We start from the raw sequence: 27785 nt of genomic DNA on the forward strand, positions 1-27785 counted from the left end.
ACATTCCTCCAAACAATACCTCAGGATGATGTCAAAAGCTTACGGTGCATTATTTGGTGTTGGACAATATAATAAATGCTGCATCAAACTCTTAACAGCGCGTGAGAGAACACTTAGAGCAGGGCAGACAGGGCTGACCTCTGACCCACAGCCTATGATGTCCAGCACAGAATACGTCACACATTCCTTCAGAAGGAGAAACAAAAGATCCACTGCTGTATGATCGTCTTTAAAAGGACAGCTGCTTAATGGGAAGCATCAACTTGGCGAGATCGCCACTTCACAGAACTTCTCCCATCTCCAGTCAGGGCTGACCTCTGACCCACAGCCTATGATGTCCGCCACGGAATAGAGTAATCCAAAGAATACATCAAACATTCCTCCAAACAATACCTCAGGATGATGTCAAAAGCTAAACTATTAACAGCGCATGAGAGAAAACTTAGAGCATGGCAGACATGGCTGACCTCTGACCCACAGCCTACGATGTCCACCATAGAATAGAGTAATCCATAGAATACATCAAACATTCCTCCAAACAATACCTCAGGATGATGTCAAAAGCTTACGGTGCATTATTTGGTGTTGGACAATATAATAAATGCTGCATCAAACTCTTAACAGCGCGTGAGAGAAAACTTAGAGCAGGGCAGACAGGGTTGACCTCTGACCCCCGCAGCCTATGATGTCCGGCACAGAATACATCACACGATCCTTCAGAAGGAGAAACAATAGATCCAGTGCTGCATGATCGTCTTTAAAAGGACAACTGCTTAATGGGAAGCATCATCTTGGAAAGATCGCAACTTCACAGAACTTCTCCCATCTCCGGTACAACAGGAGTTGTAAACTTTTAATTTTGCTTCATCTTTAAACCAGCATTATTCTGAAATATGTCCGGTCTTTCAGGCAAACAGGTTAATTTTCTTGGGTCTACAACTTTCGGTTCTCAGGATCTGTTCTCGTTTTTTGACCGTAAGTAAATCTCTTTCTCATTATATATAAATGTATGCATCATGTTTAATAACAATGTCTGTTTGTTTAGATGGATTCTCTGAGGATGCGGAATCAGAGAATATAAATGGTAAGTTCTTTTTTTTTATCATACCTTTTCTCTGTAACCTAATTCTAAAATAATTCATTCGTATAAAAATGAAAAACTTAAATATATGCCTGTTGTTCCTCCAGATCTTACTAAAAATCAGAAGACACACCAGCCCCAAACAGAACCAGAGTCCATACATGGTAATTTTACTACCTTTTTTACACTTTCGTAACCAGAGTTCTAAAAGTGGAAAAAAATATTTACTATGTATCTATTTTCTTATAGATAACCAGGAAAACCGCAGGAGGAATCGTTTGTCGCTGACTAAAAAAAGAAGACATGTCTCTGATCCTATAAGATCATCAAGTACAGGAGTACAGAGTAAGTTTTATAAAATAGTCTATTTGAACTGACCAGGAAAACTGGTTTTCTAACTACATATTTCTTTTATCATCCACAGCTTTAACCTGTAATGAAGATTCTGTAATTTACATCTCATCTGAATCAGAAGACAAGTTCGCGTGTCAAGAAGGATCTGTCCTACCTTCCAAGCAGAGACTTGATGCCATTGGCATCACACCTCCTCATTCATCAAGGCAAGAAAGTGAATTGACAGCGGATCTGGAACCAGAACTGCAGCCAGAAGTAGAATCAGAACCAGAAGCAGAGAGGGCTTCTGGTCCTCCTGGGCCTGAACCAGAACCTGAACAAGAACCAGGGCCAGAAGCAGAGAGGCCTTTCGATTCTCTTCACAGGGGTAAGTTTTTTGTATTTGTTTTTTAAACAATAACAGTAATTATTAGCATACATACTAAACTTTAAACTTTAACTGAATGAATGAAAGATATATATTTAAACAAAGTATTGTAATTAAATGAACTCCTTGAATGAAAACAAATAACTCCTTGTTCCTTAAGAGACACAGGCTGACAGAGAAACCAGAGAGTCTTACAGCATATGCCTGCGTGTGTATCTGTCTTTAAAGAGGAGGAGGGGGGCCTTGCAGAGCCGTTCTGCGTGTGTATCTATCCTCAAGGAGGAGAGTCTTTAATCCGCAAGCCCGCGAGCAGTATCTACGTATCAAGACAGAGGGTGTGAACATCCCTTCAAGAAAAGAAAAAAGGCATATTGTGTTGTCTCCTAAATTTGATTTTGAAGATGAGATCAAAAAGAGACAAAGTACACGTAAAAGAATAAAACCATCACGCTGGATTACTTTTACTCCGTAAACTTTGACAAGAAATAATTTCTATTCAATAAAATGTTTTATTTAAGAAATTTTCAGGTGTACAGTCTCTTTTTTCGAATACAGAAATAACAATAGAAAATCACAATTTGTAACAATCTTTAAACAATTGCATAGAACATGTTCCGTGGTTAAAAGAACAATACTTTCGGTTTTTTACACAACGTTGATATTTTTTCACAAAATTTGAAACCATTGCATCATTTTTTATCACATCACCCTGATATGAATCAAGTACTTGCTGCATCGATAAACCGCAAGCTCTTTTACACAGATAATAAACACAATGATGACCGCAAACAACGGACAGAGTGTCTTGAAGTTGTTTATCATGATACATTATTTTTGAAGACCTGTCTTTCAAAAACTTTACGATGCTCGCTGGGTAGAAATCAAAATCTGGGGCAAATCCGTACGAGTCGAAAAACGTGGCAACGTTTCCTTCCAAAGTCAGAGCCAACCAGTGTTCTCCAGGCATGTGAGCGGGATGCGTGTTCACAATAAAATATGCGGGTCCTGTGTACTTATGTGAGAGCAAAGACAGTTCATCGCATGCCCAGACTCCGCAAAATAGTTTTCCCATCAGATGATGTAGCAGACTCTCCAATTGATGATTATCCATAATTAATAATAATCCACCAAGACCTGCCTTTTTGAATTGATCTCCAGAATGGAGTCGTAGCAGGCGTAGACAATGAGTGTAGTTGTGTGCGGTAATGGTAGTCTGAAGCGAATCTCCAACCTTAAATTACCGTTAGAAATGGGTGATAAAGCGTCTGTGTCCTCACTCGGATTCAGGTTAAACACAAACAAAGAGTATCCGTTATTAAATTCACTGCGGTCAAAGCTTAGAGGAAGGTCTTTTAAATGGCGGCCTGTTGCAGAGAATATGTTGTAAAATTCTCTGACCGATAAGCCTTGGTTGAATTGGGGCTGGAAAGCTTTACCGGGAATTTGTCTACCCTCCTGACAATGCTAGGTATTCTGCATTCATGTGTTTAAAATTGAAAGGTGACAAGTCCCTTCTTCCTGTGAAGGCCTCATGGTGAACCATTCCTAAAACTATATACTTTGGTATAGCACCCAAAAAGAGATTCTCCTGAGTATATATCCTTGAGTTTTCTGGGATAGAATATGTTTTAACGTTAACTCTGGAAAGCGGGTACAAGGCATTTCCTCGCATTAAAGCAGAAGCATGACCTAAACGGACCGCGGGAGAAACTGAGACTTTTTTAATAAAAAGAGAAGCGCCTAAAATGTTCAGCTGAAAGGTTGAGTCACGAGCTCCCATCAGGCAAAAAGCATCGCTGGCTCGTGTTAGTTTAATTCTCAAATCCACTGAATTAAGCAGCGCCCTCTCACAGAAAAATAAATCAGCATGAAGCGTCCCTAACAGGTGAAGTTCTCCGGATTTGGCGGTGAAAGCGGCCCTTTTATTTAATCCTGCGTTCGGACCGTTGTTTATGACGATAGAATCCATGGCACCCGCTGTGTCTTTGTAAAAAAGACCTGCGGTAAATTGACTCTTCAACGTATCTTCAGAAAAGTTGAGTAGAGTTTCAATCATTGCCCTGTAAGGGTGTGTGGAGCTTGATTGAGATATCAATCGATCTCCCAGCGTGATGTCACATTGAGAAAATATTGTGTTAAGTGGATAATTAATTAAGCCCACAGCCTCGTCATTAGCCAGGTTACTACCATCTGCGTTGGTGATCTTGATGCGTAGATGAAGTAGAGTGTCATTTAAGTCCAGATATTTCTCACCTCCGGGGATCACAAACTCAATAGGCCCGTTTCTAGTAAGAGCCGACACCGGTAAAATTTCAGTGTAAACCTTATCCTCTATAGATAGCTGGGTCATAGGGGCTGAAAACAAATCCAACTCTGCTAGGGTGCATTCGGACGATTTGTGGTGCAAAAAAGCCATGTTTTTCACTGAATTAGCGTTTAGTGAAATATATCCTTGCTAGGAGCAGACTTCCTCCCCTTAGCCTTGCTTCTCCCGTTTGATTTCTTTAGCTTATGTGCTCTACGTATTTGTGAGTTCCGCACCCGCTCCCCCGGTGGGCGCTTCCTTGCCCTTCTTGACAGAACCATAATTCCTGATCCTTCTTGGTTGGAACCAGATATTTTATTCATTGCTCTACCAATGACATCTGTGGCGATGTTGGTGGCTGCTTTTTTAAGTGAGGTTTAGCCAGGGCAAAACCCGATTTAACTAGAGGTGAGACAAACCGGAATAATCTTGAAAATATTGATCCGATTCCTCGACCATACATGGTGGGAGATCCATAAAAACCTGGTAAGGCTCCGCCTACTTGGTTATGATAATAATGGATGAACCGGTGAGGATCATCCCTCGGATTTATCTGAGTCATGTTACCTCAGATTTATACAGTTCTGCCGAGGTTAAAATTAGTCTCTTTCACACTGCTGCGATGGGCTCATATGAATGATAACCTCATCATCAACCAATTTTATACAAATATTTCTGTCCAGATTTCATTCAGCTATCATCTCAGGTTTCGTTGTGACCTCACAGGTCGAAAATGCAATTTCACAATTGTCTTTCCGTAGGTAAATTTTATTGGAACGTTCTGGTCTGATTTCAGTTCGATTTGAATAGATTCGATATGTTTCCGTGCCACAGGAAGATAGTCGGGAGGATTAAAGGTTTGAGTGATTATGTCTCCGAATTTACCTTCGACTTCAACCGTACGTAGCAGGGGGGCATAAGCATCTCCTACTATCTGCTGCTCGACCACGTCGCTGTAACAATAAAGGTGGTAGAATCCAGCTTTCCTATCCATCGGGTAAGGAAAGGGGTCATGTTTAATACAAGTAATCCATTCTCCTGGCTCCGCGCCAAAAACATAAGCGACAGGTCCGTGAAAACGTAACTGATATCGATCGTCATCTGCTAATAAGAATAATCTGTTTTCAACAGCGGTCGTGTAAAAAAAAATATTCTTCGTTCTAAGATGAGACTCGACCTCTGTTTTTAGCTGCTTTATTGTCTCATAGTATCCAGACACGATATTCTCCCGATTAATGTTTACACTTCCCCTCTTCCTCCATTCAAAGAACGCGGATTCTTTTGGAACATTATGCCAAGTGTGCGGGTAAGAAATCTCCGTTAATGCTACTTGCCACGATCCTTCTAAATTAATGTGCTGCGCTAGATTCACGCGGAAACTTGAAATGGTATTATCCTTAAAAACGTCAAGACTGGCGTTTGATGGTAAAGTAATGTAGAACCCTTCATCCTCTACCGAGCGCTCCATGGTACTGTTTTGTGTAAGATGTATTGTCGGCTCCCCTTATATATCTCGAAGGTCATCCTCTCTAACCCAGCTGTTAAATTTCTCAGGCCAATTTTTCCACTGCACAAAGACCTGTTTAACCCCTCTAACGGTGCGACGATCTAATATTTTTTCCACTTGGTACATTTTATCTTTACACAATTTCACTTTCTGAAGCTCCTCTTCATAAAAAGAGCCCTGTATAGGTTCATCATCCAAGTCTTTGAGTCTGTATACAGGAGGAGATCGAAGTATGGTTTCAACCACAGTAAACACTTCATCCGTAAAACTCTGTTCATATTTTTTATCAAAAACGCCGCGTAGTTTAGATATTCGAACCACATCCCCGGGCTTAAGCTTAGGTTTAGAATTCTTGCGATGTTTGCTTGAGGATGTACCGTACAAGTTCTGAAAGATTTGAAAGGCGTTTTTTGAATTCACTTCCATAGGGCTAGTTTTGATACTTGTATGATACCCATAGTTGTAGCTTTTCACCAAGTCTTGCACAACGTCGATGTAACGGCGGGTGTTATTAGCGGTGAAATATCGCCACATTCTCGTTTTTAATGTACGGTTAAATCTCTCGATGACGGATGCTTTCGATTCGCTCGCGGTGGAAAAATGCTCAATGCCGTGCTTCTTCATTAATGCTTTAAATTTTTTGTTAAAAAATTCTTTACCTGCATCCGTTTGCAATTTTTTAGGAATCTGACTGTCTTTGAAAATTGATTCAAAGGCTTTTACTACCTGGTCAGCAGTCTTCCTCTTTAAAACTCGTACATACGCTCTTTTAGAAAATATGTCAATGACTGTCAATAAGTAATTATAACCGTCATTTTCCTTGACCAGGGCTTGCATATCACAAAGATCTGCTTGAAACTGTTTTAAAGGCCCCGTGACAAAAACTCTGTTTCTCGGAAAATGTATGCGTGCAGGTTTATGCAGAGTATAGGTGTCTTGTTCTGATAAAAAATCTTGTACGTTTTCCACCTTAACCTTCTTTCCCGTTTCATCCTGCAGAGCTCTTTTCAGCCTTGTTATTCCTCCTAAACTACCGGGGTGTGATGGAGTGTAGTAAACCTTCTTCATTAACCTTCTCTCAGCCATCCTTCAGTCACCTGCTTTGGTGATCGGTTGTAAAATAATGAGAAAACAAATTGTGGTACAAATGTTTTATTTCTCCTCTAATAGTAAGAAAATCACAATCATTACAATTAAATGTTAACCAATAATATGTATATAAACAATATATTTAACGCTAACTAATCACACTAATAATAATGTAACTAAAACTTTTTTTTAATTTTTATTGGCATGAAATCAAACGGTAAAGGGTAACTATTAAAATACTTAAACATGCTAAATAAGATGATACAAGTCAACGCAGAAGAGAGATTACTTTTCATTCATAGTGTAACACTCTGAAACAGAGCGGAGTTGATTGAGGTTTTCATCACTGCTCATGTCCTGATACATGTCAGTAATTGCGGTCTGGATTCCGTATGTCGATTTCAGTTCGTGTAAAACCGTCTCTGCAATCATCTTCACTTTTGCATCCTCAGCCTGTATGCGGCGCTGCTTCAGGAGATTCTGGATAGCAGGTATGAATCGTGGAGTCAGGAGCTGCTGTGTGATGTGACGAAAGTTGAGCTGGTAATAATCTTCCTCCGGTATTTCCAGGCATTGATGCTGCCTCTGGCTCGGGTGATCTGTTATGCAGCCGTAGCAGGTTTCCTTGACATACTTGACACAAATTAGACTGAATAGATGCAGTAAGGCTGTTTTTACGGAAGCAATGAGGGTACTTGGTATCCATCCATCAATTTCATCTTCTTGCAGGGAGTAGCTAGGAGCGGGATCTCCGGAGTCCTCTGCCGTCGGAGGTTGGGAGTAGCTGGTAGAAGGATCCTCAGCAGCTGGTGCCGGAGGTTGGGAGTAGCTGGTAGCAGGATCTCCAGAGTCCTCTGCAGCTGGTGCTGGAGGTTGGGAGTAGGTAGGAGCAGGATCTCCAGAGTCCTCTGCAGCTGGTGCTGCTGCTGCTGCTGGAGGGATACCCTCTTCAGCTAGGGTACTTGGTATCAGAAAACTTGAAGGAGAGAGTGCTGGAGACGATTCCGATGAGGAGTATTGTAAGAGAGGAGAAGGCGGTTGATACGGACCCGTGTAGTAGTAGCTTCCAGGAGATGGAGGACTGAAGAGGCTCTCTGCCGAATAACTGGGCTCGCCCCATTAGGGTCCCCATATTCCATAGCTTCTTGCTTCTTCCATTCTAAAGTTTTGGTGTCAGAAGTCCCCGCAACCCTCGCATTATATAGGGTAGTGGGCGGGTTCTCAGAAAAGGACCCGCCTTAGAGGCTGGACAGGAAATGTCAGAGTTTTTTTCACTGACAAAATATCAAGCCAACAGCGAGATTTTCGAAACAGTTCGGAAATTTGAGCCCCGACTTCCTCCATTTTCTCAGACCATGCATCAAATGGGAGAGCCAGCATGGTTCTGAATACACCACAATCTAGATTAAATGCCTCCAACACAAACAGGTCTGGGGAATTCACGCCGTCTCCCTTCCGTCTGCTTGCCCGTAAGGACCAACGGCCAGACTCAGTAGTTTTCGATTCCCACACTGCACTGAAGAGAATTTCCCCCTTTCCAATTTCAGTATCGGTCGGGAAACACCGCTTTCTGGTTTTCTTTGCAGATCGAGGGTCGAGCTCATTCTCTCTTGTATTTTGCTTCAAGGCCATTTCAATGTTTTCATTGGCACGAGGAATTGCGAGCCTTAGCACCGCCCAGTCATTATAGGTGAGGCTGCATGTATTCGTTATTGGTGCAAGCTCCTCATCCTTGTCCAGCTGGTACAGGTAAAGTTCTCCGGACTCATAACGGAAAACATAGCCCCATGAGCCCCAAAGGCCGTGAGGTTTTAAACACCAGTCTTCCTTGAAGGATTGGAGCCCCGGCATCTGCACACGAGTCAGATAAAATGTCGATCTTTTGGGGGCACCCGCTCCGAGAGTTGAGTTGTCATAGATGGAAATTGGTGTCTCGCATAGAAGAGAAGTCCCGCTTGTCAATATTTCTCTTTTATCCACAGTTTCTGAGGTAGTTGGATCAGGCGACGAAGGTGAGTATGCCGGTGTGTCCATCACCGGACCCAAATCCGGTCTCACTGCTATCGGGATCTCATATACAGTTGTAGGTTCTTCTTCATCAAGCAGATGTTTATTTGTTAACGGGGTTGACACCATCATCTTAGCAAACGTCCTCGGGCTAGGTAACTCCGAATCCGTATCAGATGTTGCAGAGGAGACAGGTTCTTTATTCTCAGCAGCAGGATGAACTCGTTTAGCTCCATACATTTTAAAGTTCTTGAACAATTCTCAGTAGTAGACTGCTTGATTTTCTCGACAGTATTTATAACAGAAACCTTAGAAAAGACCAAACCCCCTGTCTCAGATTCTATTGGGTAATTCTGTGAGCTTTGGAGGAGATAATGATGAAAAATGGAGGTCGGAGGGGGGTCACATAGTTCCCATCATATGATATATGTGACATATGTCTGGGGGAGGGGGAGGTCAAGAGGTCACATAGTTCCCATGGGGGGGGGGGGTCAAGAGGTCACATAGTTCCCATGGGGGGGGGTCACATAGTTCCCATGGGGGGGGGGGGGTCAAGAGGTCACATAGTTCCCATGGGGGGAGGGGGGTTTGATATCAATTAATTAAGGCCATCAATCAATCATCCGATTAAAATTTGACAGAAGGGTGTTCATATAGTCTTCTTGAGTGGAAGAAAAAAGTGGTAGGAAAATAGGCATATTCACAGCCTTGATGGAATTATCAAGCAAAATCCATCCATGAACTTACAGGGGCTTATTTGAAGGAGTACATTTGAATCTTATAGGTCAACCAAGAGGAAATCCAGACTAATTCAAAGCACAACATGAACTTGTTGCAGGATTTGAATCTATCTTTCCTTGGATTACAATTAACAAAAATGTTGAATGGATTAACTATGTCTATAACAACCAACAGAGAATGATAAACTTCACTGTTGAAGGATTTATGGCCCTAAGAGATCAACTCCATGAAACAAGTAGAATTACAAGACCAATCAGACGAGCATTAGATTGGATTTTGGCTGACATGTTTGCCATATGTTTGCTAATCGATGCCGCACATACATTCCTACACATACCTCACCAAAAGGCACATTTAGAGCAAGCTAAATAAACTGAAAGCGGGAGTAGAAGAAAATGCCAGAAAGGACACCTGGTCATGGAAAGGTCTGGAGGACATTTTAGGTGAATAGGGAGAGAAGACTATATATACCACCTTCTGTCAAATTTTAATCGGAGTTTGATGGATTAATTGATATTAATTGATATCAAACCCCCTCCCCCCATGGGAACTATGTGACCTTTATTTTACAGTGAGGAAGGCCGGAGTCTAGCTTTAGCAGACGGCTGAAGGCATCTGATCTACGCTTCAAACTCAGTACCTGTTTGCTCTACAGGAAAAATTTGGTAAGACTAAATTTAGTCAACTAAAGAAAGTCAGACGGTTCATTCTCCAACGAGTGAAATCTCTTGAGGTAGTCAAGTTTCTTGTTTGTTCAGATCTTGGTGGTCATTTCCACAGTATTATTACTAATTAACAGTTGATTCTTTTGTGTCTAGATACAATCTGATCATTCAGTTCACAATTGAAGTTTTATTATCAGGATTCTGCACATTGAATTTTTTCATAGTATATTTTATTCATTCCTTTCACAGTCAAAGCTTCCTAAAAAGGATAGATTACCTTTCTGTGAACTATAATTTTGATTCCTTTGAGTTTCATGATATTTTACGAAATCTGACTGATATGATCTTCTTGAACGCATACTGATGCTTCACATCTATATACTTATCAGTTACAAGAGGTGTACTGTCTGTTAGTGAACATTAATGAACAGGTAGCATCATTAGGACAAAGGAAAAAATAAAGTTGTAGATAATTTTAAAGGTAATAAAACAATTTACCATGTTGTGACCAACTCTTGGAGCTTGGTTGTGTAGCGAGCATGTTTTATTCTTTAGGTAAGTACCAACAGCAAGCTTGGTTAATGTTATTATAAGTTGGGCCAGGTGTCAGAAGATGTAAGTTAGTCTCCGTGAGAAGGGCTACTTGAGAAAAAAAGCAAAGATTCACTGATTGAATTGTTGATCGATAGCCAGCATATGTTTGAATTTCTGCAACAAACATTGAATGAAAAGAAAAAAAACAAGAAAAAAACTATATAAAACCTGAATGATCATTCAGTTTGATAAATATTTACATAGAGCATCATTCAATAAATCAAAAACATCAAATCTAAATAAATAGAAATCGTACTAAATATTTTAAGACTGATGGTTCACATTCATCATTTATACATTTTAGTAATGGAACCTTAACAACTACAGGTGAACTATATTTTGTTAGTGCACTTAAGCATGTTAGATAACGGATGGAGTAAAAGAATCATTAGGGCCAAAAAAACAAAAACAAAGAGCGTATAAGTCAGAGACAAAAGCTGTAAATAATTTTAAAGGTAACAAAACAATTTACCATGGAGCAACTCTTCGAGTGTGGTTGTGCAGTGTAAAAAAACTTTAAACTTTGGGGAAAACTGAAAGATAAAAATGAGCAGCAGCCTCACCTGGGCCTGTTTAGTCGCTGTCACATATTCTCAAAAAATAAAATTTACAGATGAGGAACTTTTACTGAAATGCATCACACTAGCAATTGGAGGCAGGTTTCATCGTATGTTGGCTCAGAGATCAGATGCTTTAAGTTTTTTCATGTCCTGTTAAAGAGTTTGATCCAACAATTATCTATAGTCTGATACCAAATAACTGACAGAATAAAATGTCAGATGTATCCTGTGGGTTTCTTTTGCTTGAGGACAGATACACACGCAGGCACACGCAGCAGTAAGACTTTCTCCCTGGCCCCTTCCTCTCTGTCAGTCTGTGTCTCTCTTTGTTTAAATATAGTATAGTATTTATCTTTCATTCATCCGAGTAAAGTTTAAAGTTTAGTAAAGGCTTTTATTACAGATTTCAGGTTAGACGGTGGTCTGCTGAGATTTCAGGCATACATGGAGCAAGACTCTCCCCGGATACTTTACGACATCAGAGGCTGTAGGACCAAAGATCAGTTCTATCTAGGATTTCGCATAGTTGAGGACAAAACAGGCTGTAGGATCAAAGGCCAGTTCTATCTGCCATGCTCTAAGTTTTTTCTCATGTCCTGTTAAAGATCATGATGCAGCACTTATCTATAGTCTGATACCAAATAACTGACAGAATAAAACGTCAGATGTATCCTGCAGGTTTCTCATGCTTGAGGACAGACATGCATGCGCACACACGCAGCAGTAAGACTCTCCTCGGTCCCCCCCTCCTCCTTGAGGACAGATACACACGCACCCACATGCAGCAGGTCTCTGGTTTCTCTGTCAGCCTGTGTCTCTCTTTTGGAACAAGAGTTAAAGGCACTTAATTCCAGCACTGTGTATCAAGAAGACAATCTGTTTAAAACCAGAGGTAGTTACAAAATTCCTAATCTAATTCAATATGGTTAAGAATATACCATATTTATTTATTCACTTATATTTATTAATTCAATATTCACTTTTTTTGGGGGGGGGAGGGGGGGTCACAAGGTCACATAGTTTCCATAGGAGGGGGAGGGGGAGGTCAAGAGGTCACAAAGTTCCCGGGGGGGGGGAGGGGGGTGAAGGTCAGGAGGTCACATAGTTCCCATGGGGGGAGGGGGTTTGATATCAATTAATATCAATTAATCCATCAAACTCCGATTAAAATTTGACAGAAGGTGGTATATATAGTCTTCTAGGGAGCCTTTGCAGTCAAGACAGGTTTAATCCCAGTAGTTAAACCTGAAAATTTTTATTTTCCTGCTTGTGTGTTGTGTGCTTCCTATCATGAGGAGATGGATCTTGGGTACTGTATATAGATGGATGACCAAGGATGGTGGACATCAGACGGACATGGCCTTTTAGATGTTTTCATTCTCCAACACAACTGAACTGATTCAAATGACTGAATTACCTCACCAGCAGTCAGCTCTGCAGAGGCCTGCTAACGAGCCAGCCATTTGATTCAGCTGTTATTGTTCAGACATTTATTCAAATCTGCCTGAGTATAAGCCCATTTTATTAAATTGAGTTAACTTAAAAGTTAACTCAAGGTGAGAAGAGATGTATGCCCTCCTTGTGATTTCTTACGTTTTTGTATGCTTGTCACATGTGAAAGTTTCAAATCATCAAATTAATTTGAATTGCATGTAATAAACCAGACAAAGGACTTCTGAAATGAACTAATTTAATTCAAATTTGCAACTGGTGAGAGTCAGGAAACCTCTGCAGGAGAACACAGGAAGCTCTGCAGGGAAAGAGTCCAGTTTGGTGCGGACATAAGTTGCGGAGGAATTTATTTATCTATTTAGTTTTTGCATCGGAGCATGTTCCTGCCAGACTGAAAATGAATTGAATCGTTTTGTCCAAGTTGCCTAAGAATAACTTAGTAGTTACATATATGGTATCCTGCAGATGTGGTGTTGCGTAATTCTGGAAATGTTTGGAAAAATGCAGTGTTAGTTTGGCAGAGGATTGATTATGTCAAAGTCAGATTGTTGAGTTGGTTGTTCAAACACACACCAATGTTATTAATCACTAAAATGCCTAGTATGGGCAGCAATTGGAGACAGCTCTGGAAAACAAATCTCCGCAGAGCAGCCATACCCCCACACAGAGAAAAATGTTTATCTAATGCAACCAAGGTCAACCCCAGGTCTCAGAAAATCCAGCAACAGGTGTTGCTGCTAACGTTGACCCAACCAGCTTTAGGTTTAGGGGGGAATCACTTTTTCAGTCAAAGCAACAACATTTAGGGAAACTGAACTAAGAAAAGAAAGAAAAAAAATACGAATAAGAGATTCTTTGTAACATTTATGGGTAAACTAAAAAGATGTTGCTCATATTTTTTTTGTTTTGTTTTAACTTAACATTTACTTAAGATGCTAATTTTTAAACAGAAATTAAAGACTAAATCATCCAGACACACTCTACAATGCAACATATTTTGTGCCAACCATCCACAAAGCCGAGTCACTTGTCATTAGGAGTGTTTGGGAAACCAGTTTGCTTGTAAATTTCTATTCTAAATGTATGTTTTAGGCATGTTAGGATGAAACTTTTTTAGGCTGTAAATGTCAGCAGAAGGACAAAAATATTTTTTTTTTTGCAGTTTTTCTTGTTTATTTGTATTTGCAGTTATTCCTTTAAAATGTACAGTTCTTATAAACTGTGATGCTCATTAACATCCATTATTTGTGTGTTTACTTAAAATGAGTTACAATGTAGACAGTATTACCACATATACAGGTGCTGGTCATAAAATTAGAATATTGTGATAAAGTTCATTATTTTCCATAATGTCATGATAAAAATTAAATTGTCATATATTTTAGATTCATTGCACACCAACTGAAATATTTCAGGTCTTTTATTGTTTTAATTTTGATGATTTTGGCAAACAGCTCATGAAAACCCAAAATCCCTGTCTCAAAAAATTAGAATATTATGAAAAGGTTCTCTGAACGAGCAATAAAAATAATCATCTGAATCAACAAAGTAACTCTAAACACCTGAAAAAGATTCCTGAGGCCTTTAAAAACTCCCAGCCTGGTTCGTTACTCAAAACCGCAATCATGGGTCAGACTGCTGACCTGACTGCTGTCCAGAAGGCCATCACTGACATCCTCAAGCAAGAGGGTGAGAAACAGAAAGAAATTTCTGAACGAATCGGCTGTTTGCAGAGTGTTATATCAAGGCACCTCAGTGGGAAGTCAGTAGGAAGGAAAAAGTGTGGCAGAAAACGCTACACAACGAGAAGAGGTGACCGGACCCTGAGGAAGATTGTGGAGAAGGGCCGATTCCAGACCTTGGGGGAAGCAGTGGACTGAGTCTGGAGTAGAAACATCCAGAGCCACTGTGCACAGGCGTGTGCAGGAAATGGGCTACAGGTGCCGCATTCCCCAGGTCAAAGGTCAAGCCACTTTTGAACCAGAAACAGCGGCAGAAGCGCCTGACCTGGGCTACAGAGAAGCAGCACTTTGGACCACTGTTGTTCATCCGAAAGTTTGCTTTCGGATGAAAGCAAACTTTGCATGTCATTCGGAAATCAAAGTGCCAGACTCTGGAGGAAGACTGGGGAGAAGGAAATGCCAAAATGCCAGAAGTCCAGTGTCAAGTACCCACAGTCAGTGATGGTCTGGGTGCCATGTCAGCTGCTGGTGTTGGTCCACTGGGTTTTATCAAGGGCAGGATCAATGCAGCAGCTATCAGAAGATTTTGGAGCACTTCATGCTTCCATCTGCTGAAAAGTTTTATGGAGATGAAAATTTAATTTGGTCTGGAATCGGCCCTTCTCCACAATCTTCCTCAGGGTCCGGTCACCTCTTCTTGTTGTGCAGCGTTTTCTGCCACACTTTTTCCTTCCTACTGACTTCCCACTGAGGTGCCTTGATATAACACTCTGCAAACAGCTGATTCGTTCAGAAATTTCTTTCTGTTTCTCACCCTCTTGCTTGAGGATGTCAGTGATGGCCTTCTGGACAGCAGTCAGGTCAGCAGTCTGACCCATGATTGCGGTTTTGAGTAACGAACCAGGCTGGGAGTTTTTAAAGGCCTCAGGAATCTTTTTCAGGTGTTTAGAGTTACTTTGTTGATTCAGATGATTATTTTTATTGCTCGTTCAGAGAACCTTTTCATAATATTCTAATTTTTTGAGACAGGGATTTTGGGTTTTCATGAGCTGTTTGCCAAAATCATCAAAATTAAAACAATAAAAGACCTGAAATATTTCAGTTGGTGTGCAATGAATCTAAAATATATGACAATTTAATTTTTATCATGACATTATGGAAAATAATGAACTTTATCACAATATTCTAATTTTATGACCAGCACCTGTATATACTTAGACCTGTTTTAACTTGGCTCCTCTTTAGCCTAGCTTAGTTCTTGGTAAGCTAAGCCGAACTTTGGTGACAAGGGTTGGTGAAGTCCGTCAACCTGCTCTTATCCTGGATCAGTCGTTGTAACCATGGTGAAGAGGACTACAGCAGGTAACGTGAAGCACAGAAGATTGCTGGAACAAGCAACATAAGTGATTTACTGATAAAAAATAAAAAAAATAGCTAAAGTGACATCCAAAGGAGAATGTTGTAATGAACCAGCTGTAGGGTGGCAGCTGGTTGTGAGTAGAATGTATACTAGAATGATTGACCGTGCTAAGATCCTCCCCCTGGCTCTGATTTGTTGTTTCTGACAGGTGAACGGCCGGAGACAAATCACGCTCTTGAATGAGGCTGTAGGGATTGATGCCACGAATATAGCTAACCTATGAGGTCTTGTTGTTAGCTTACTTTCATATTATAGATACTAAAAATTTTCAGATTACTTAACTTTTGGTTCAGTCATCTTAATCCTCGGGTGGTTACACGTTCATGCTAACTTTGTTAGCTAACATGCTTTATTTCACATCACGCGGATCTCTGTCCTCCCTCCATCGTTGACATAAGTGTCCCTGCAGGTATTACATAATACACAAGAAGACAGCAACAATATTTATTCTTTTTTCTACTAAGGAAAATTACATAAAATAAAAATAAATAGCAACACAGCGACTCGGATAAGTATATTCAATCTATATTCAATCTGATTCGCGTTAGATGACTCAAAAAGTGGTCTTCTTGACAGTCACTGTTTTTCACAAGCTTCAAATATGTCCCCGCCCCAATGTTAAACTCATTCCTACCCCCTGCTATTGTCGGTAGAGACAAGGTAAGTTACATACTGCTGCTTTAGCTTTTAACGAGTGATAATAGAACAACACAACCCCGGCAGCCATAGTTTGGTTTTTGATTTGCTGTCTTTTTTATTAGCAATCCTCGCTGTAATCTGACTTGTCCTGCAGCTACAAGAATGCTTGATTAAATCATAATTAGTTTCACCTGTCATCATGTCTATTTATTGCAGTTCCGTACTCACTTTTTTTTCTGTCTGTCCTTGAATTTCCGTGTTATCGGGATTTCATTTTACACCTGGCTATGCTAGTTTCCGGCATTTTTTTTAAACTCATGCAACCGTTAGTTTTTCATAGATTGACTGAGAATTAAAAAAAATAAAAATTCTTCGGTTATTTTTATATTTATCGATTTTGTTGTGTGTAATTCCAGACTTGAATTGTGGGGCCGAGCTGACTGCATACTTTGTGGCGAGAAGGTGAGGATTTTATTTTATTTTTTATGTTTAGCATTAGATGAGGGCAATGCAAGAAGAGTAAGATTTTGTTTAAAAATAAAAAATTTTAAATGTATGTGTATGTATGTGTGTGTATATATATATATATATATATATATATATATATATATATATATATATATATATATATATACTTTACTCTTTAGCCAGAGTAAAGTTACTCTGGCTTTAACCAATAATTTGGTTAATTTACCACAAGCCGGTTAGCTTCAGCTTCCTGTTTGACAATGTCCCACCAATCGTGTTTTTGATGTAACTGAGGCTTTTGTCAAGCTGTACCGATATTTGAGTGATAGTGGTGGAACAGTCCAAGTTTTTTATTCTCCTGAATACTGCTTCTTTTTTTAACCCAGTCTCTTTCATAATACTGTTCATAGATTGAACACCTGTCATGATCCTTCATGAAAGCTTTCCTGACCCTTATATATTATCAAATTTTATTTGTATAGCACATTTTAGCAGCAAGGCATTTCAAAGTGCTTTACATAATTAAAACAGCATGTGACATTGAATAAACAGTGTGAAAGAGAGACATTTTGTAAAAGATAAAAACATTAAAACCTGCACCCTTTTAGGACTTCAGTTAAATGTCGTTTAACTGGGGCTCTAACCCTCTGGGACTTTAGCTGGAGGATTATATTTTTTCATATCTTGGTTTTTAGACGAATTTGCCTTAGTATTTGCTCTGATTCCAGAGTCTACCGAAACCTAATGGGCTAATCTGACTTTCCACTGGTAAAGGTAGATTCCCTGTTTGCTGTGATTTTTTATTTTTATTTATTTATTTATTTATTTCTCTAAAATTGCAGTCAATCTGAATATTCTGAACTTTTTTAACACTCTTTCTGTCCTGTCTCTTCAAAACGGTCTGTTTGCCTAATCACCAGGGTAGATTTGCATCTTTTCACTTGTCATATTCTTTGTTTCACTGAAGGACATTTCAGCTGTTTGGTTATTTAGGCATGCTTAGAATATAAAGTGCATTATTGTGGATTTAGTTTAGTTATAACCCCTTCAGTGTATACGTCATTTTTTAAATTTTATTTATTTTTTGTTCAGGTATACTTTTATTTCTATTCATCCCACATCTTTTGAGTCTTTTTCTGTTCACATCAGTGCCTACTTTAGTGCAGTTTTACTCTCGCACCTTCAGACTTTTATGCAGACTATCCTGCCATACTTACTGGAGGAACACTGTCACATCACCCTTTTTTTCCATTCTACTGTCAGCAGTACTTTGCATCGTAGTTTGGCCCCCTTTGTTTAGAGCCTTTTCTAAGAAATTGTTTGCCTTCCAAAAGGATACAATGGAAATGTGGGGTTGCAAATTGAAGGACTAAATTAACATGGAACCTGTTGTATTTAAATTTAAACACTGCATGCCTCAATGCAATTATTTTCCCTTAAAACAGGTTGAAACTAATCCAGAGGATCAAACACTTGTCCAAGATGACAAAACATAAAAATACTCAAATCTCGTTTTTGTTAAATGAAGACAGAAGGGTGCCTTTGACAGTATCACATACCAACTCTAAACAGAACCAGGTTTCTATCCTAAAAAAGTAAGTAGTTTCCACATTTTGGTTGGCAGTCTCATTTACATGGAGCACTTTCACCTCACTGACGAAAATCTCCTCTATTCCCAGGACTGCTAATCATAACCCAGCTGTTGCAAAACCTGCAGCAAAGTCCAGAGTCTTGAAAAGCAGTGGAACTGTTTCTGAAGAGTCTTCGTCAAGTTGTGCAGCAGGATCCAAAGTGTTGCAAAAAGTGTGTCTCAGTATCAGAACTAGTTCTACAACTGCAGATGGTTCTGGATGCAGTAAGGTGAAATCCAGTGCCGTCAAAGCATTGCCTAAGACCAAGATGACGTGCTTAGCCTCTGCTAGAATCCCTGAACAACCAGTTAAACCTACAAGTACAGCTAGTTCTGCCAAGACTGGGCCTGATGAGAAGTTGGTTGGCGTAAACACCGAAGTGCGTCCCCACCAGAGAAATGTACCACTTTCTACCCAACTGAGCACCATATCTGAAAACGAGAAGCTCCTGAAAGAGCCCTCCAACCTACCTGTAAGCGGAGCGACGCAAAGCAGAAGCCTTCCTAAAATCGGCGAGTATTAACCTTTTTGATTAAGCTTGTGTGTGAGGCTGCTTTTGATTAACATGCATCTTCTCTTGTGTTAGGCTTAAGTCAGCTGATCATTGTGTCATGTCAAGAAAAACAGCAAGTCTATTGTCAGCTGTGTTCAGTCAGGCTGAGAACATCCACTCACTCCACCAGCTTCACACACTGCTGTAACTATGTGGTAAGTGCCCGAGTTGGTCTTTCAGAGATAAAAGGTTAACCTTTCCAATGATCAACTTTCTTTCTGTCTAGGAGAATGTTTTTATATCCAGACTTGTAGCCATTGTGCAGGTTGAAGCAGGCTGCAGAAAACCCTGGGCTCATCTCAAAGATTCTTGGAGCTCCTATCTTAGCCTAATTGTTCCTATACAAGTTAATTTAAGTCTTAAGAGTGATTCAGTCAAATGCTGAGTGACTGAAACATTACTCCCAACAACTGAGTGTAGGCCAAATGTTTCCTCACACTTTATTTCTATCCTCGTCATGATTGATTTGTCATTTGGTCATTTTACTAAGTTATTTAGTGTGTTACTGTGGACGCTCAGTTGTAAGATATTCACTGTGAATACCGAGGAAAGGGAATAATTATGTTTGAATTTCCAGTCGTTGAAAAGTTCCAGGTCAGGATGACCTGGGAAAAATAATAGTGTGACGGCAAATCACTCTGCCCTGGAGTCGGGAAGGAATTCAGATTTGGAGAGATATGGACAATAACAATAGCAAAAGTGCTGTTTAAGTCGCGTAGATGAGGCTTGAAATATCCCAGCTGTGGACGTTTCCTGGAAATGTTTGAACTCCAGTATGAGACGGGCCAAGAAATTTATGTAATCTGAAGAAAAGGACCTTATTGGTTAAAACATACGGATAGATGCCCATTGATATAAAATCCGATAGACTCTTGTAACCATTGAAAAAGGGGGAGATTTTCTCTAATTGTTGAACTTGTAATGTGTAAGCAGATGTGCTGAATAAATCTCCTCCTTCTTGACATGATTGGAGTAGTGACATTAAAGTCCTGTGTGAGGATTTTTATTTTATACGTTCGCCACTTTTCACCCCAACACCTTCTAGTACAAACTTGTTTATCTGGAAAACTGACCAACTATAGAGGAAAAACAAGCATGTGAAAACCAAACAGACCTGGTTTTCACATGCTTGGGCTGAGCCAAACAGACCTGGCTCAGCCCATTTTATGGACTAATTTTCTATGACTCTTTTGGCTGTCTTCCTTTCTAATGACACTCTTGGGCTCAGTAATGGTCTACTCCTAACATTTTGTCATAATGTCAGGAGCCTCCTTTAGGTGATTTTTGTAGGGTTTTTTTTTTAAATCTTGTCAAAGTAAAATTCTAAGAAAAATGGTAGAATTCCAGGTGTTTTGAGTTTTCATAATTTACATCACAATATATCTTATTTCTGCTCCGACAGTCCTGAAACTCAAAGAATATTGATCATTTTAATCCATTAGAACAGGGGTGCACAAGTCCAGTCCTAGAGTGCTACAATCTTGCAACTTTTGGCTTCTATAACGCACGTCAAATGAACTGCTCGTTACCAAGTGACTGACTGCTGAGGAGGAAATTCATTAATTTGATTCATCTGGAAGTTGCAGGATGGGACTGAATTTGGGCACGCCTGTAATAGAAGTGAAGTTGGTTAACCTAACCTTTGAATCTTTGCCTATAACATTTTACCCCTCCATTCTTCCTCACATGCAAGCTAAGCCCTAGCATTTCAACTAATATGATTTCCCAGGTACTATGCTGTGTTTTTACTGTGCTTTTATTTTTTTCTCTCTAGAAAATGAAGTATCCAGGATGGACTGCAAATTTATCAGAGATTGGGGACAAATTCAGAGACATTGTGGCCCATTTAGCTGAGATTGAGAAAAGCATAGGATCACAGAAGCCACAGGTGACAAGCTCTTGCACAGTTACCATTGTTTCTGATCTTGTTGAAGTCCTACAATTTTGATGTTACCTCTCCTGTTTTTATTTCTAAGATGTGTAACCATTTACAAATGATTAGAAGCATTTGTAAATGGTTGGACGCACGTCAGAGAAACTAAATTTGTCAGAGTGCAGGTTGGAGACCACAAGTCATTCCAGGAGCAGGAAGCCATGCAAGTAGGAGACTATTCCCAAGAGCCTGCATACTTGTCAAAATGGGTTTTTTTTGTATTAATGTTGTGTAACCTGCTATTATTCGGTGAGTTGATTCCAAAAAATGTGATGTGGTTGGAAGCATGAACACCTTTGCATTTCTCCATGTAGTTTTACCTTTGTGGGGTTTCTCTTAAAACAAATTGTACAAAATTTGCTTATTATTATTATAGGTGGTTAATACAGGCTAGATTTGGCAATGCAGCAAGTATAGTTTCTAGCACCAACACATCCAACCAGTTGGGTGTTTAAAATTGTAGGACTTCATGCAGTCTGTTAACTTGCACACCTTGTTTAGAGAATCTATTTTAAATGCATTTTCTTGTCATTCCTTTCTTTATTTCCTAGAGGATAGAAGTGAAGAAGGCGTTCTACCTAAAGCTTGCTGCTCTTTCAGAAAAAGAAGGTAGTAAAATCTTAAATATTTAAAATATTTCAATTTCAGAAAGCCACATAGTCGGTGCTCCTTTTTTTTTTTTTTTTTCCCCCCCCTTTAAACCTAAAGTAGTTTTTTGTTTTGACTGTAACGGCCTGGCGAAGCTGGCACCCTGACGTTTTCTGCTATAGTCTGGAGTAATCCTTTACCAGTTGGCCTGTCTGTAGTAAAGTTTACGTTTGGTTTGGAATAATTGATGTAATCAGTTAATTAAAATTTGCCTTGATACCCAAAATGTACTTAATGATGAAGAATTTAAACTTGGTTCATTTAAGACGGCTGAATTAACAGTTTGATAATGCGTCATAGCATGAATTTCATTTTAAAATCCAAAAGTGTTTTTGTTGTTTTGATATCAAATAAAATTATATATATATATATATATATATATATATATATATATATATATATATATATATATAAACATCTAAAAGTATAATACTGATAAATAACTGGGAAATGATTCATTAAAATGTTGTGTGCATATTTAGAACTGCCTTTCTGGCTTGTCTTTTGATTCTCAGCTATTGAGGAACTAAAAACAATTGAGCGACAAGACCCCCGAAACTCATCCTCTGTAGCTGAACCTGTGCAAACGTACCGACAGGAAGCTCAAAGCCCATGTGAAGTTTCAAGCTCAAATGATGGTAACTTGTAAACAAACATTTTAAGGGTTTATGACTTTTTGCACTATTGAAGACAGAATTCCTTCTTCAGATTTGTTCATTACTGTTTATTTTAGTTTTCTCCGACTTAATTCGGATTGATCTTTCAATATTTTATCCAAGGTGAAGATTGTAAAGCCGGTACTCTGACTCAGGACCATCTCCAGACATCTGCAAGTTGCATCAAAATGGATCAAAATCATGTTCCAAGCAGCGAAAGTAAAGATGCTGCTGGTTTGACTTCATTTGTCAGGTTTCTCCAAGAAAATTTTTACAACTTCTTTCAGCATATATTCTTTTTATTTCAGAAACTGCTAAACAGGATCCATTTATGCCAACTATTGATGCTCAGCCTCAAAGTCTCATAGGTAGTTCCAGTAAGTAATTTATTTATTTTACTGATATCTGTGTCTAGCCATCAGCATGTTGGTTCCATTCCTTACATACCAAATCATTCATTTGCACAAATTCTTCACTCAAATTTGGCAGGAGTGAAAGTGGAGAAAGTGGACTCTATTTTCCCACCAGAAAGAAAACTTTCAAAGAGTCTGTCACCTGCACAAGATGCACCAAAAGCTGGTAACTATCGACCAAAAGTTGAGATGTGCAGCCCCCAGAAACGAGCAGAGTCGATGCAAATAAAAAGGACTGGACTGAGCCACAAAGTGAGAGAAGCTCCAATGCATGACAGACCACCTAGAGGACATGATGAATTACCACCACCCATAACTTGCTTTGGTTAGTGTTCAGCTTTCAAGTTGAACTTTTTGTCATTTACGAGTTGACTTATAGTAATGGATGGCTGTCGCAGGGAGAAAAGCTTCAGGCTGCAGTAATTTAGTCCTTTTCTTGCACGCAAGACAGGTGGACACTAAACAGGTCATTGGTGAGTACCCCTCTCACATCTGTCAGCATTTTCCTGCCACTTTAGAGAAACTTGCAGCCTATCTGAATAGTTTCTCCTTATCAGGTATGGAGTTTCTGTGGGAGTGCAGAGGAATTTGTCTGGACACTTTCTATCTGTGTGAAAGCTGTGAGGAAACCGTCTCAAACCGTGACGTCTGTCAACATGTGACCAGTCGCGATCACCAACTCGAATACATGGTGAGTGTTGGGTTAAAATTTGGGGAACCTTTTAATCTTTCCACTCTGAGTGGAACAAGCTTACTTATCGGTGCTAAATACCTTCTTTCCCCACTTTGTTTCAGTGGAAAAAGCACCCTGAGTTTCTGAAGATATTCTGGCAAGAGGAAGACTTGCCTCAAGCCTTGAAAATCAACATTTTGCAAGAAGTTATCTGGAGGCTAGCAGAGCGTGACAGTTTCCAAAAAATTGATGCAAAGGTAATTATCCACTAATAATTAGATCAAACAAGATAATTAAAGTTATATGAGCTCACTTCTGGTTTAATAATTTCCCTTTTTTCTCTCAGTGCATAATACTTCAACAAAAATTGCATCAGTTTGTCAGGATGACTCACTTCAGTGAAGGTAACATCTTTAAGTTTACAAACAGGTTGTTTACCACAGTTTGTATAATTTTTCTTTTATTTATACATTTTTTTAAGCTTTAAAAATTGTGCAGAGCATCCTTAATGAAGAGAAAGCAACTATCCATCTGCCCCTCAGTGCTGCATGCCAGTGGAGTAAGTCTCTAGTTTTAATTTTTATTCTCTTCAGGCAACCACTTGTTGCTAGCCTGGTCATTTCATCTCTTCATCATTTCAAATTGTATGTGTGAACTTCTGGAATCTGACTTCTGTATAAGCAAGTGAACAGGGACTTTTCAACTTTCAAAGATGACTTCCTTAAAAAAAAAAATATTGTTTCTCAAAGCAATAACCATGTGTGACCTTCAAGGCTGCTTTTGAGTCTGTTGTACCAAACAGTTTGATGAATGTTAATACTGTCTTCTTTAAGACATGTAAGGGGAAGAAAGTGAAATTGAACATGCAAACTTCTGATTGCAATACAACTTTTCTACCCACCTCAAATTGAAGAAGTTTGTTCTGGCTTTGTGATCGAGTTCGGCTAAGATTCCTGATTCGACAAAGTTTGAAAGGTTAGTCTCAGCAGTTCCATCCATCCTTTGCACTATCTTTTTTTATTTTTACCTGCTAAATAAAAAATAAACTAAATGCACTATTTTAATGTGCAAACCCGTCAGATTTCTGTAGATGAGATGTAATTTATAGATTTTAAACAAAAAAGGTCTACCAGATTTTTATAAAAATCTGCAAAACATTCAGTAAATTTAATCTCCAAGACGAGATTAAGTTTAACGGGTTTAACGAGAACATAGTATGGCTCTGTCTAGCTTCATTTTGACATGTCTTTAGCTTCGTGTTTTTTTTTGTTGGGGCTGGTGCTCATGTCAAGTGGTCATTGAGTGAGAGGCAGGGTCCACCCTACACAGGTCGCCAGTTCGTCACAGGAAAAACATCCATACATACACATAACTACAGTTTGGAGAGTCCATTTAGCCTAACGGTCATATTTTTGGACTGTGGGAGGAACTGGAACCAACTCATTCACAAAGAACATGTGAATTTCCAGCAGAAAGACCCCAATCCAGGATTCAAACCATGTATTTCATCTGGATTGAAAAGGATAAAAGACACCATGGCAGCCTGGAAAGTCACTGTTAGGTTTTGAGAGCATTTTTTTGTTTTGTTTTGGTTTTCATCTCTAGTAGCAGACAAACGGTTGGTGAAGGGGATAGTTGAATATGATTTGACGGGCAGGGAGGAGATGCTTTTTAATCTGTACTAAATATGAGCAACCGCTTTTCCTAGTTTGTCTGCAGTTCAAGTACTTCTGGGTTTTCTGGTGCCTGCACTTGCTAAGGTATTACTGATTCTCTCTCTTCTCATGAAGGCCTGTAGCGCCCCCTAACTGTCACTGGAGCATACTGACTGGTTCAATGCTGTCAGACCACATGGATTGACTAAAATGCCCCACACCCTAATATTTTCTAACACCCCCTACACTTCCCTGTCTTTAAAAAAACAACCTTTTTTTTCTTGTTTTTATTTCAGATGAAGAAATTACAAAAAGCACAGTTTTAGAAGAATTGTCCAATGTTGGAACATCAGATGTAATAACAAAAACGGACTTCAGTCCTGTGGATATGAGCTGCTCTTCATCAAACACTGATCTGGTTAGCTCTGGTGTCCCTAATCGAAGCATAGAAGATGCCAAACCCAATCCTTTTCAAAAGCCAGTGTTATCAGCTCTTGCTTTGCCTCAGAGCTCTGATCAGAAACTAGTTCCAGAAGAAACATCTTGCACAGCTTTCGGAACAAAACTGAACGTATCAGTCAGTGGCCCGACTAAAAAAAGACCAGCCAGCTCATCGACAGACCCCCTGCCAGCTAAACGTATGCTCATCATGCAGAAGATCAAGTGTGAGCCTGCTTCTCCAAATTCAACATCTCCTCCAGTCAACCTTCCTGCAGGCCCTTCTCTGCTTGGTATCATAGATGAAGACTCTGGACCTAAGCATCTTCAATCTACTGTGGATCAGGATTTGTTTTCAAAACTAACTTCTCATTTGAAACGGATCACCTCCAAGTTGACTAAGGATAATATTAAAACCATTAACTCCTGTCCAACCAGTTCTCCTGCAATTCCTCAAACTAGGTGGGATGCAAAAATTGATAACTCTGGAAGTGTGTCGTACGACTGGGACTCAAAGTGTTGCCTGATTCAAGCTCCAGTGAGGAAGAATCCCCCCACTTGTTAGAAGGGACTAAGATGGTGACATCTGATTTGGGGTGCAAGAAGGAACTTGTCACCCTAGGTCTCGACTCTGCTCCTAAAATCGTCTCGTCCTCTGAAAGCCTACAGCGGATCGTTGCAGATGATGTGACTGAAGACAAGCCTGTCACTGCTCTAGCTCCTACTGCTGACCTCTTTAAACTACAGGATCAACAATTCTGTAAAAATGAAAGTAGACTTCCATTTGGTTGTGCCACTACCAACCCTAACTCGGGACAAACACTGGAGCCAAAATGTGACCCAGCACCTGATGGGGAATGCGATTGGTCCATTACTTAACACTACTGGAGCTGACCAGCCAGACCCCATAAAGCACATGTTTCAGTCCAGCTACACTGAACAGGCTAACACTGACATTAACATAAACAATCAAATCGGCTTCCACATTGATCCACCACTAAGACCCACTTTCACGGTGGCGGGTTCAGGAGGCTGTGATCCACATGTCCAAGCTGGCTGCGGCCAAATGGGCAATTCAAGTTATCCTTCCTATCGGGCTGGTCAAAAACATGCAGATGCTTCATTTAGCACTGAAGGCTCACATCTACCGTTCATCTATTCAAGCCTGATCTACCCACAGCAGATGGTGAACCCCTTCAGTCTTACTCCTTTCAGATATCATTTGACACCCCATTACCTCCAGGGACGGGGTCTTTCAACACGCCGTACTACCCATGGATGGCAGGGGTGAGAATGTGATCCATGAATCTTCTCTGGACTTGTATTCATAGTTTTTTCTTTTTTTTTTTTTTTTTTTTTTCTGCCTGCTTGCATTTTGGTCCTACAATTGTTAAAACAATTTTACATATGTTATTCTTGTGATGTGATTTGTTTGCAAGCCGTTATGTTTTCCATGTTAAAATATAAAAGGGACTTGATTGGTTTGTTTTTAATCAAATTCTACATTGCATGGATTTTAGATATGGAACTTTCTGAATGCAAGTTTAGTTTTTAGTAAAAATGTTTAAAAAAATGCCAAATGTAGTCTAATTCACACAAATTGTTCAAATGCCTTTGTACTGTGAGTTGGAGTACAGATTTGCTAATGATTGTCTACTAGATGTGATAGTTGGACCCCATTAGCATTATCTTAGTTTTAAAGTTTTTATTGTTCCATTGTTATAACATGGTAATACAACTTTGCTATTTTTTGTTGGCCTAAAGATGTTCATCCTTTAAATGAGCCGTCTATAGTGTCTTGCAAGACACAATTAAAAAACTACACTTATAAAAAGGTGAATACATATACTTAGTTGTACTTGTATACCTGGCATGCATAGAAGGATATTTGTAATTGGTAATTTATTTCTTCAATTCTTGTAAAGAAATCTGTTGTTGGAAAACCTGTTTCAAATTAAAAGTTCTCACATGTGTGAATAAAGTTTTGTTGAGAATGTAGGTTGCTCCTATGAAAACTAAACCGAATCCTCTCTGATACTGGTAAACTCTGATTTTGCTATCAAGTCTCGTTTTGTGTGATTATTGGGTTGGATGCTTAAAGTTTAAATACAAAAAAGACACACTGCCAGTTTAATTTCAGTCCCAAATGTGATTCCTAAACTTTCCTCTGCTTTTGACTGGATTCCCTCAGTGTAAAGTCGAGTCTGCACAAGGTAAGATAAGAAACTGATTTAAATGAACATTACCAGCTTTT

The 27785-nt window shown here is 39.5% G+C and overlaps 1 long non-coding RNA gene and 1 pseudogene across 2 annotated transcripts; both read left to right on the forward strand.

Moving 5' to 3' along the window:
• The first annotated feature begins 992 nt into the window (after nt 1-992).
• Nucleotides 993-1420, forward strand: LOC148156418 (uncharacterized). Its single transcript, XR_015764630.1, has 3 exons — nt 993-1084; nt 1189-1245; nt 1331-1420. It is a non-coding gene; the product is annotated as an uncharacterized LOC148156418 (long non-coding RNA).
• A 13914-nt stretch (nt 1421-15334) lies between these two features.
• On the forward strand, nt 15335-27512 carry LOC106927004 (uncharacterized; annotated as a pseudogene). Its single transcript, XR_015764629.1, has 16 exons — nt 15335-16925; nt 18377-18526; nt 18611-19074; nt 19149-19270; nt 20890-21003; nt 21600-21657; nt 22212-22334; nt 22476-22571; nt 22661-22729; nt 22842-23090; nt 23164-23238; nt 23323-23456; nt 23561-23695; nt 23785-23842; nt 23920-23997; nt 25390-27512. The product of XR_015764629.1 is annotated as an uncharacterized LOC106927004 (transcript).
• Nucleotides 27513-27785: the final 273 nt, after the last annotated feature.

This window comes from Poecilia mexicana, unplaced genomic scaffold (genome assembly GCF_051168715.1).
Source record: "Poecilia mexicana isolate PSO_F unplaced genomic scaffold, ASM5116871v1 scaffold_11, whole genome shotgun sequence".
NCBI lineage: Eukaryota > Metazoa > Chordata > Actinopteri > Cyprinodontiformes > Poeciliidae > Poecilia > Poecilia mexicana.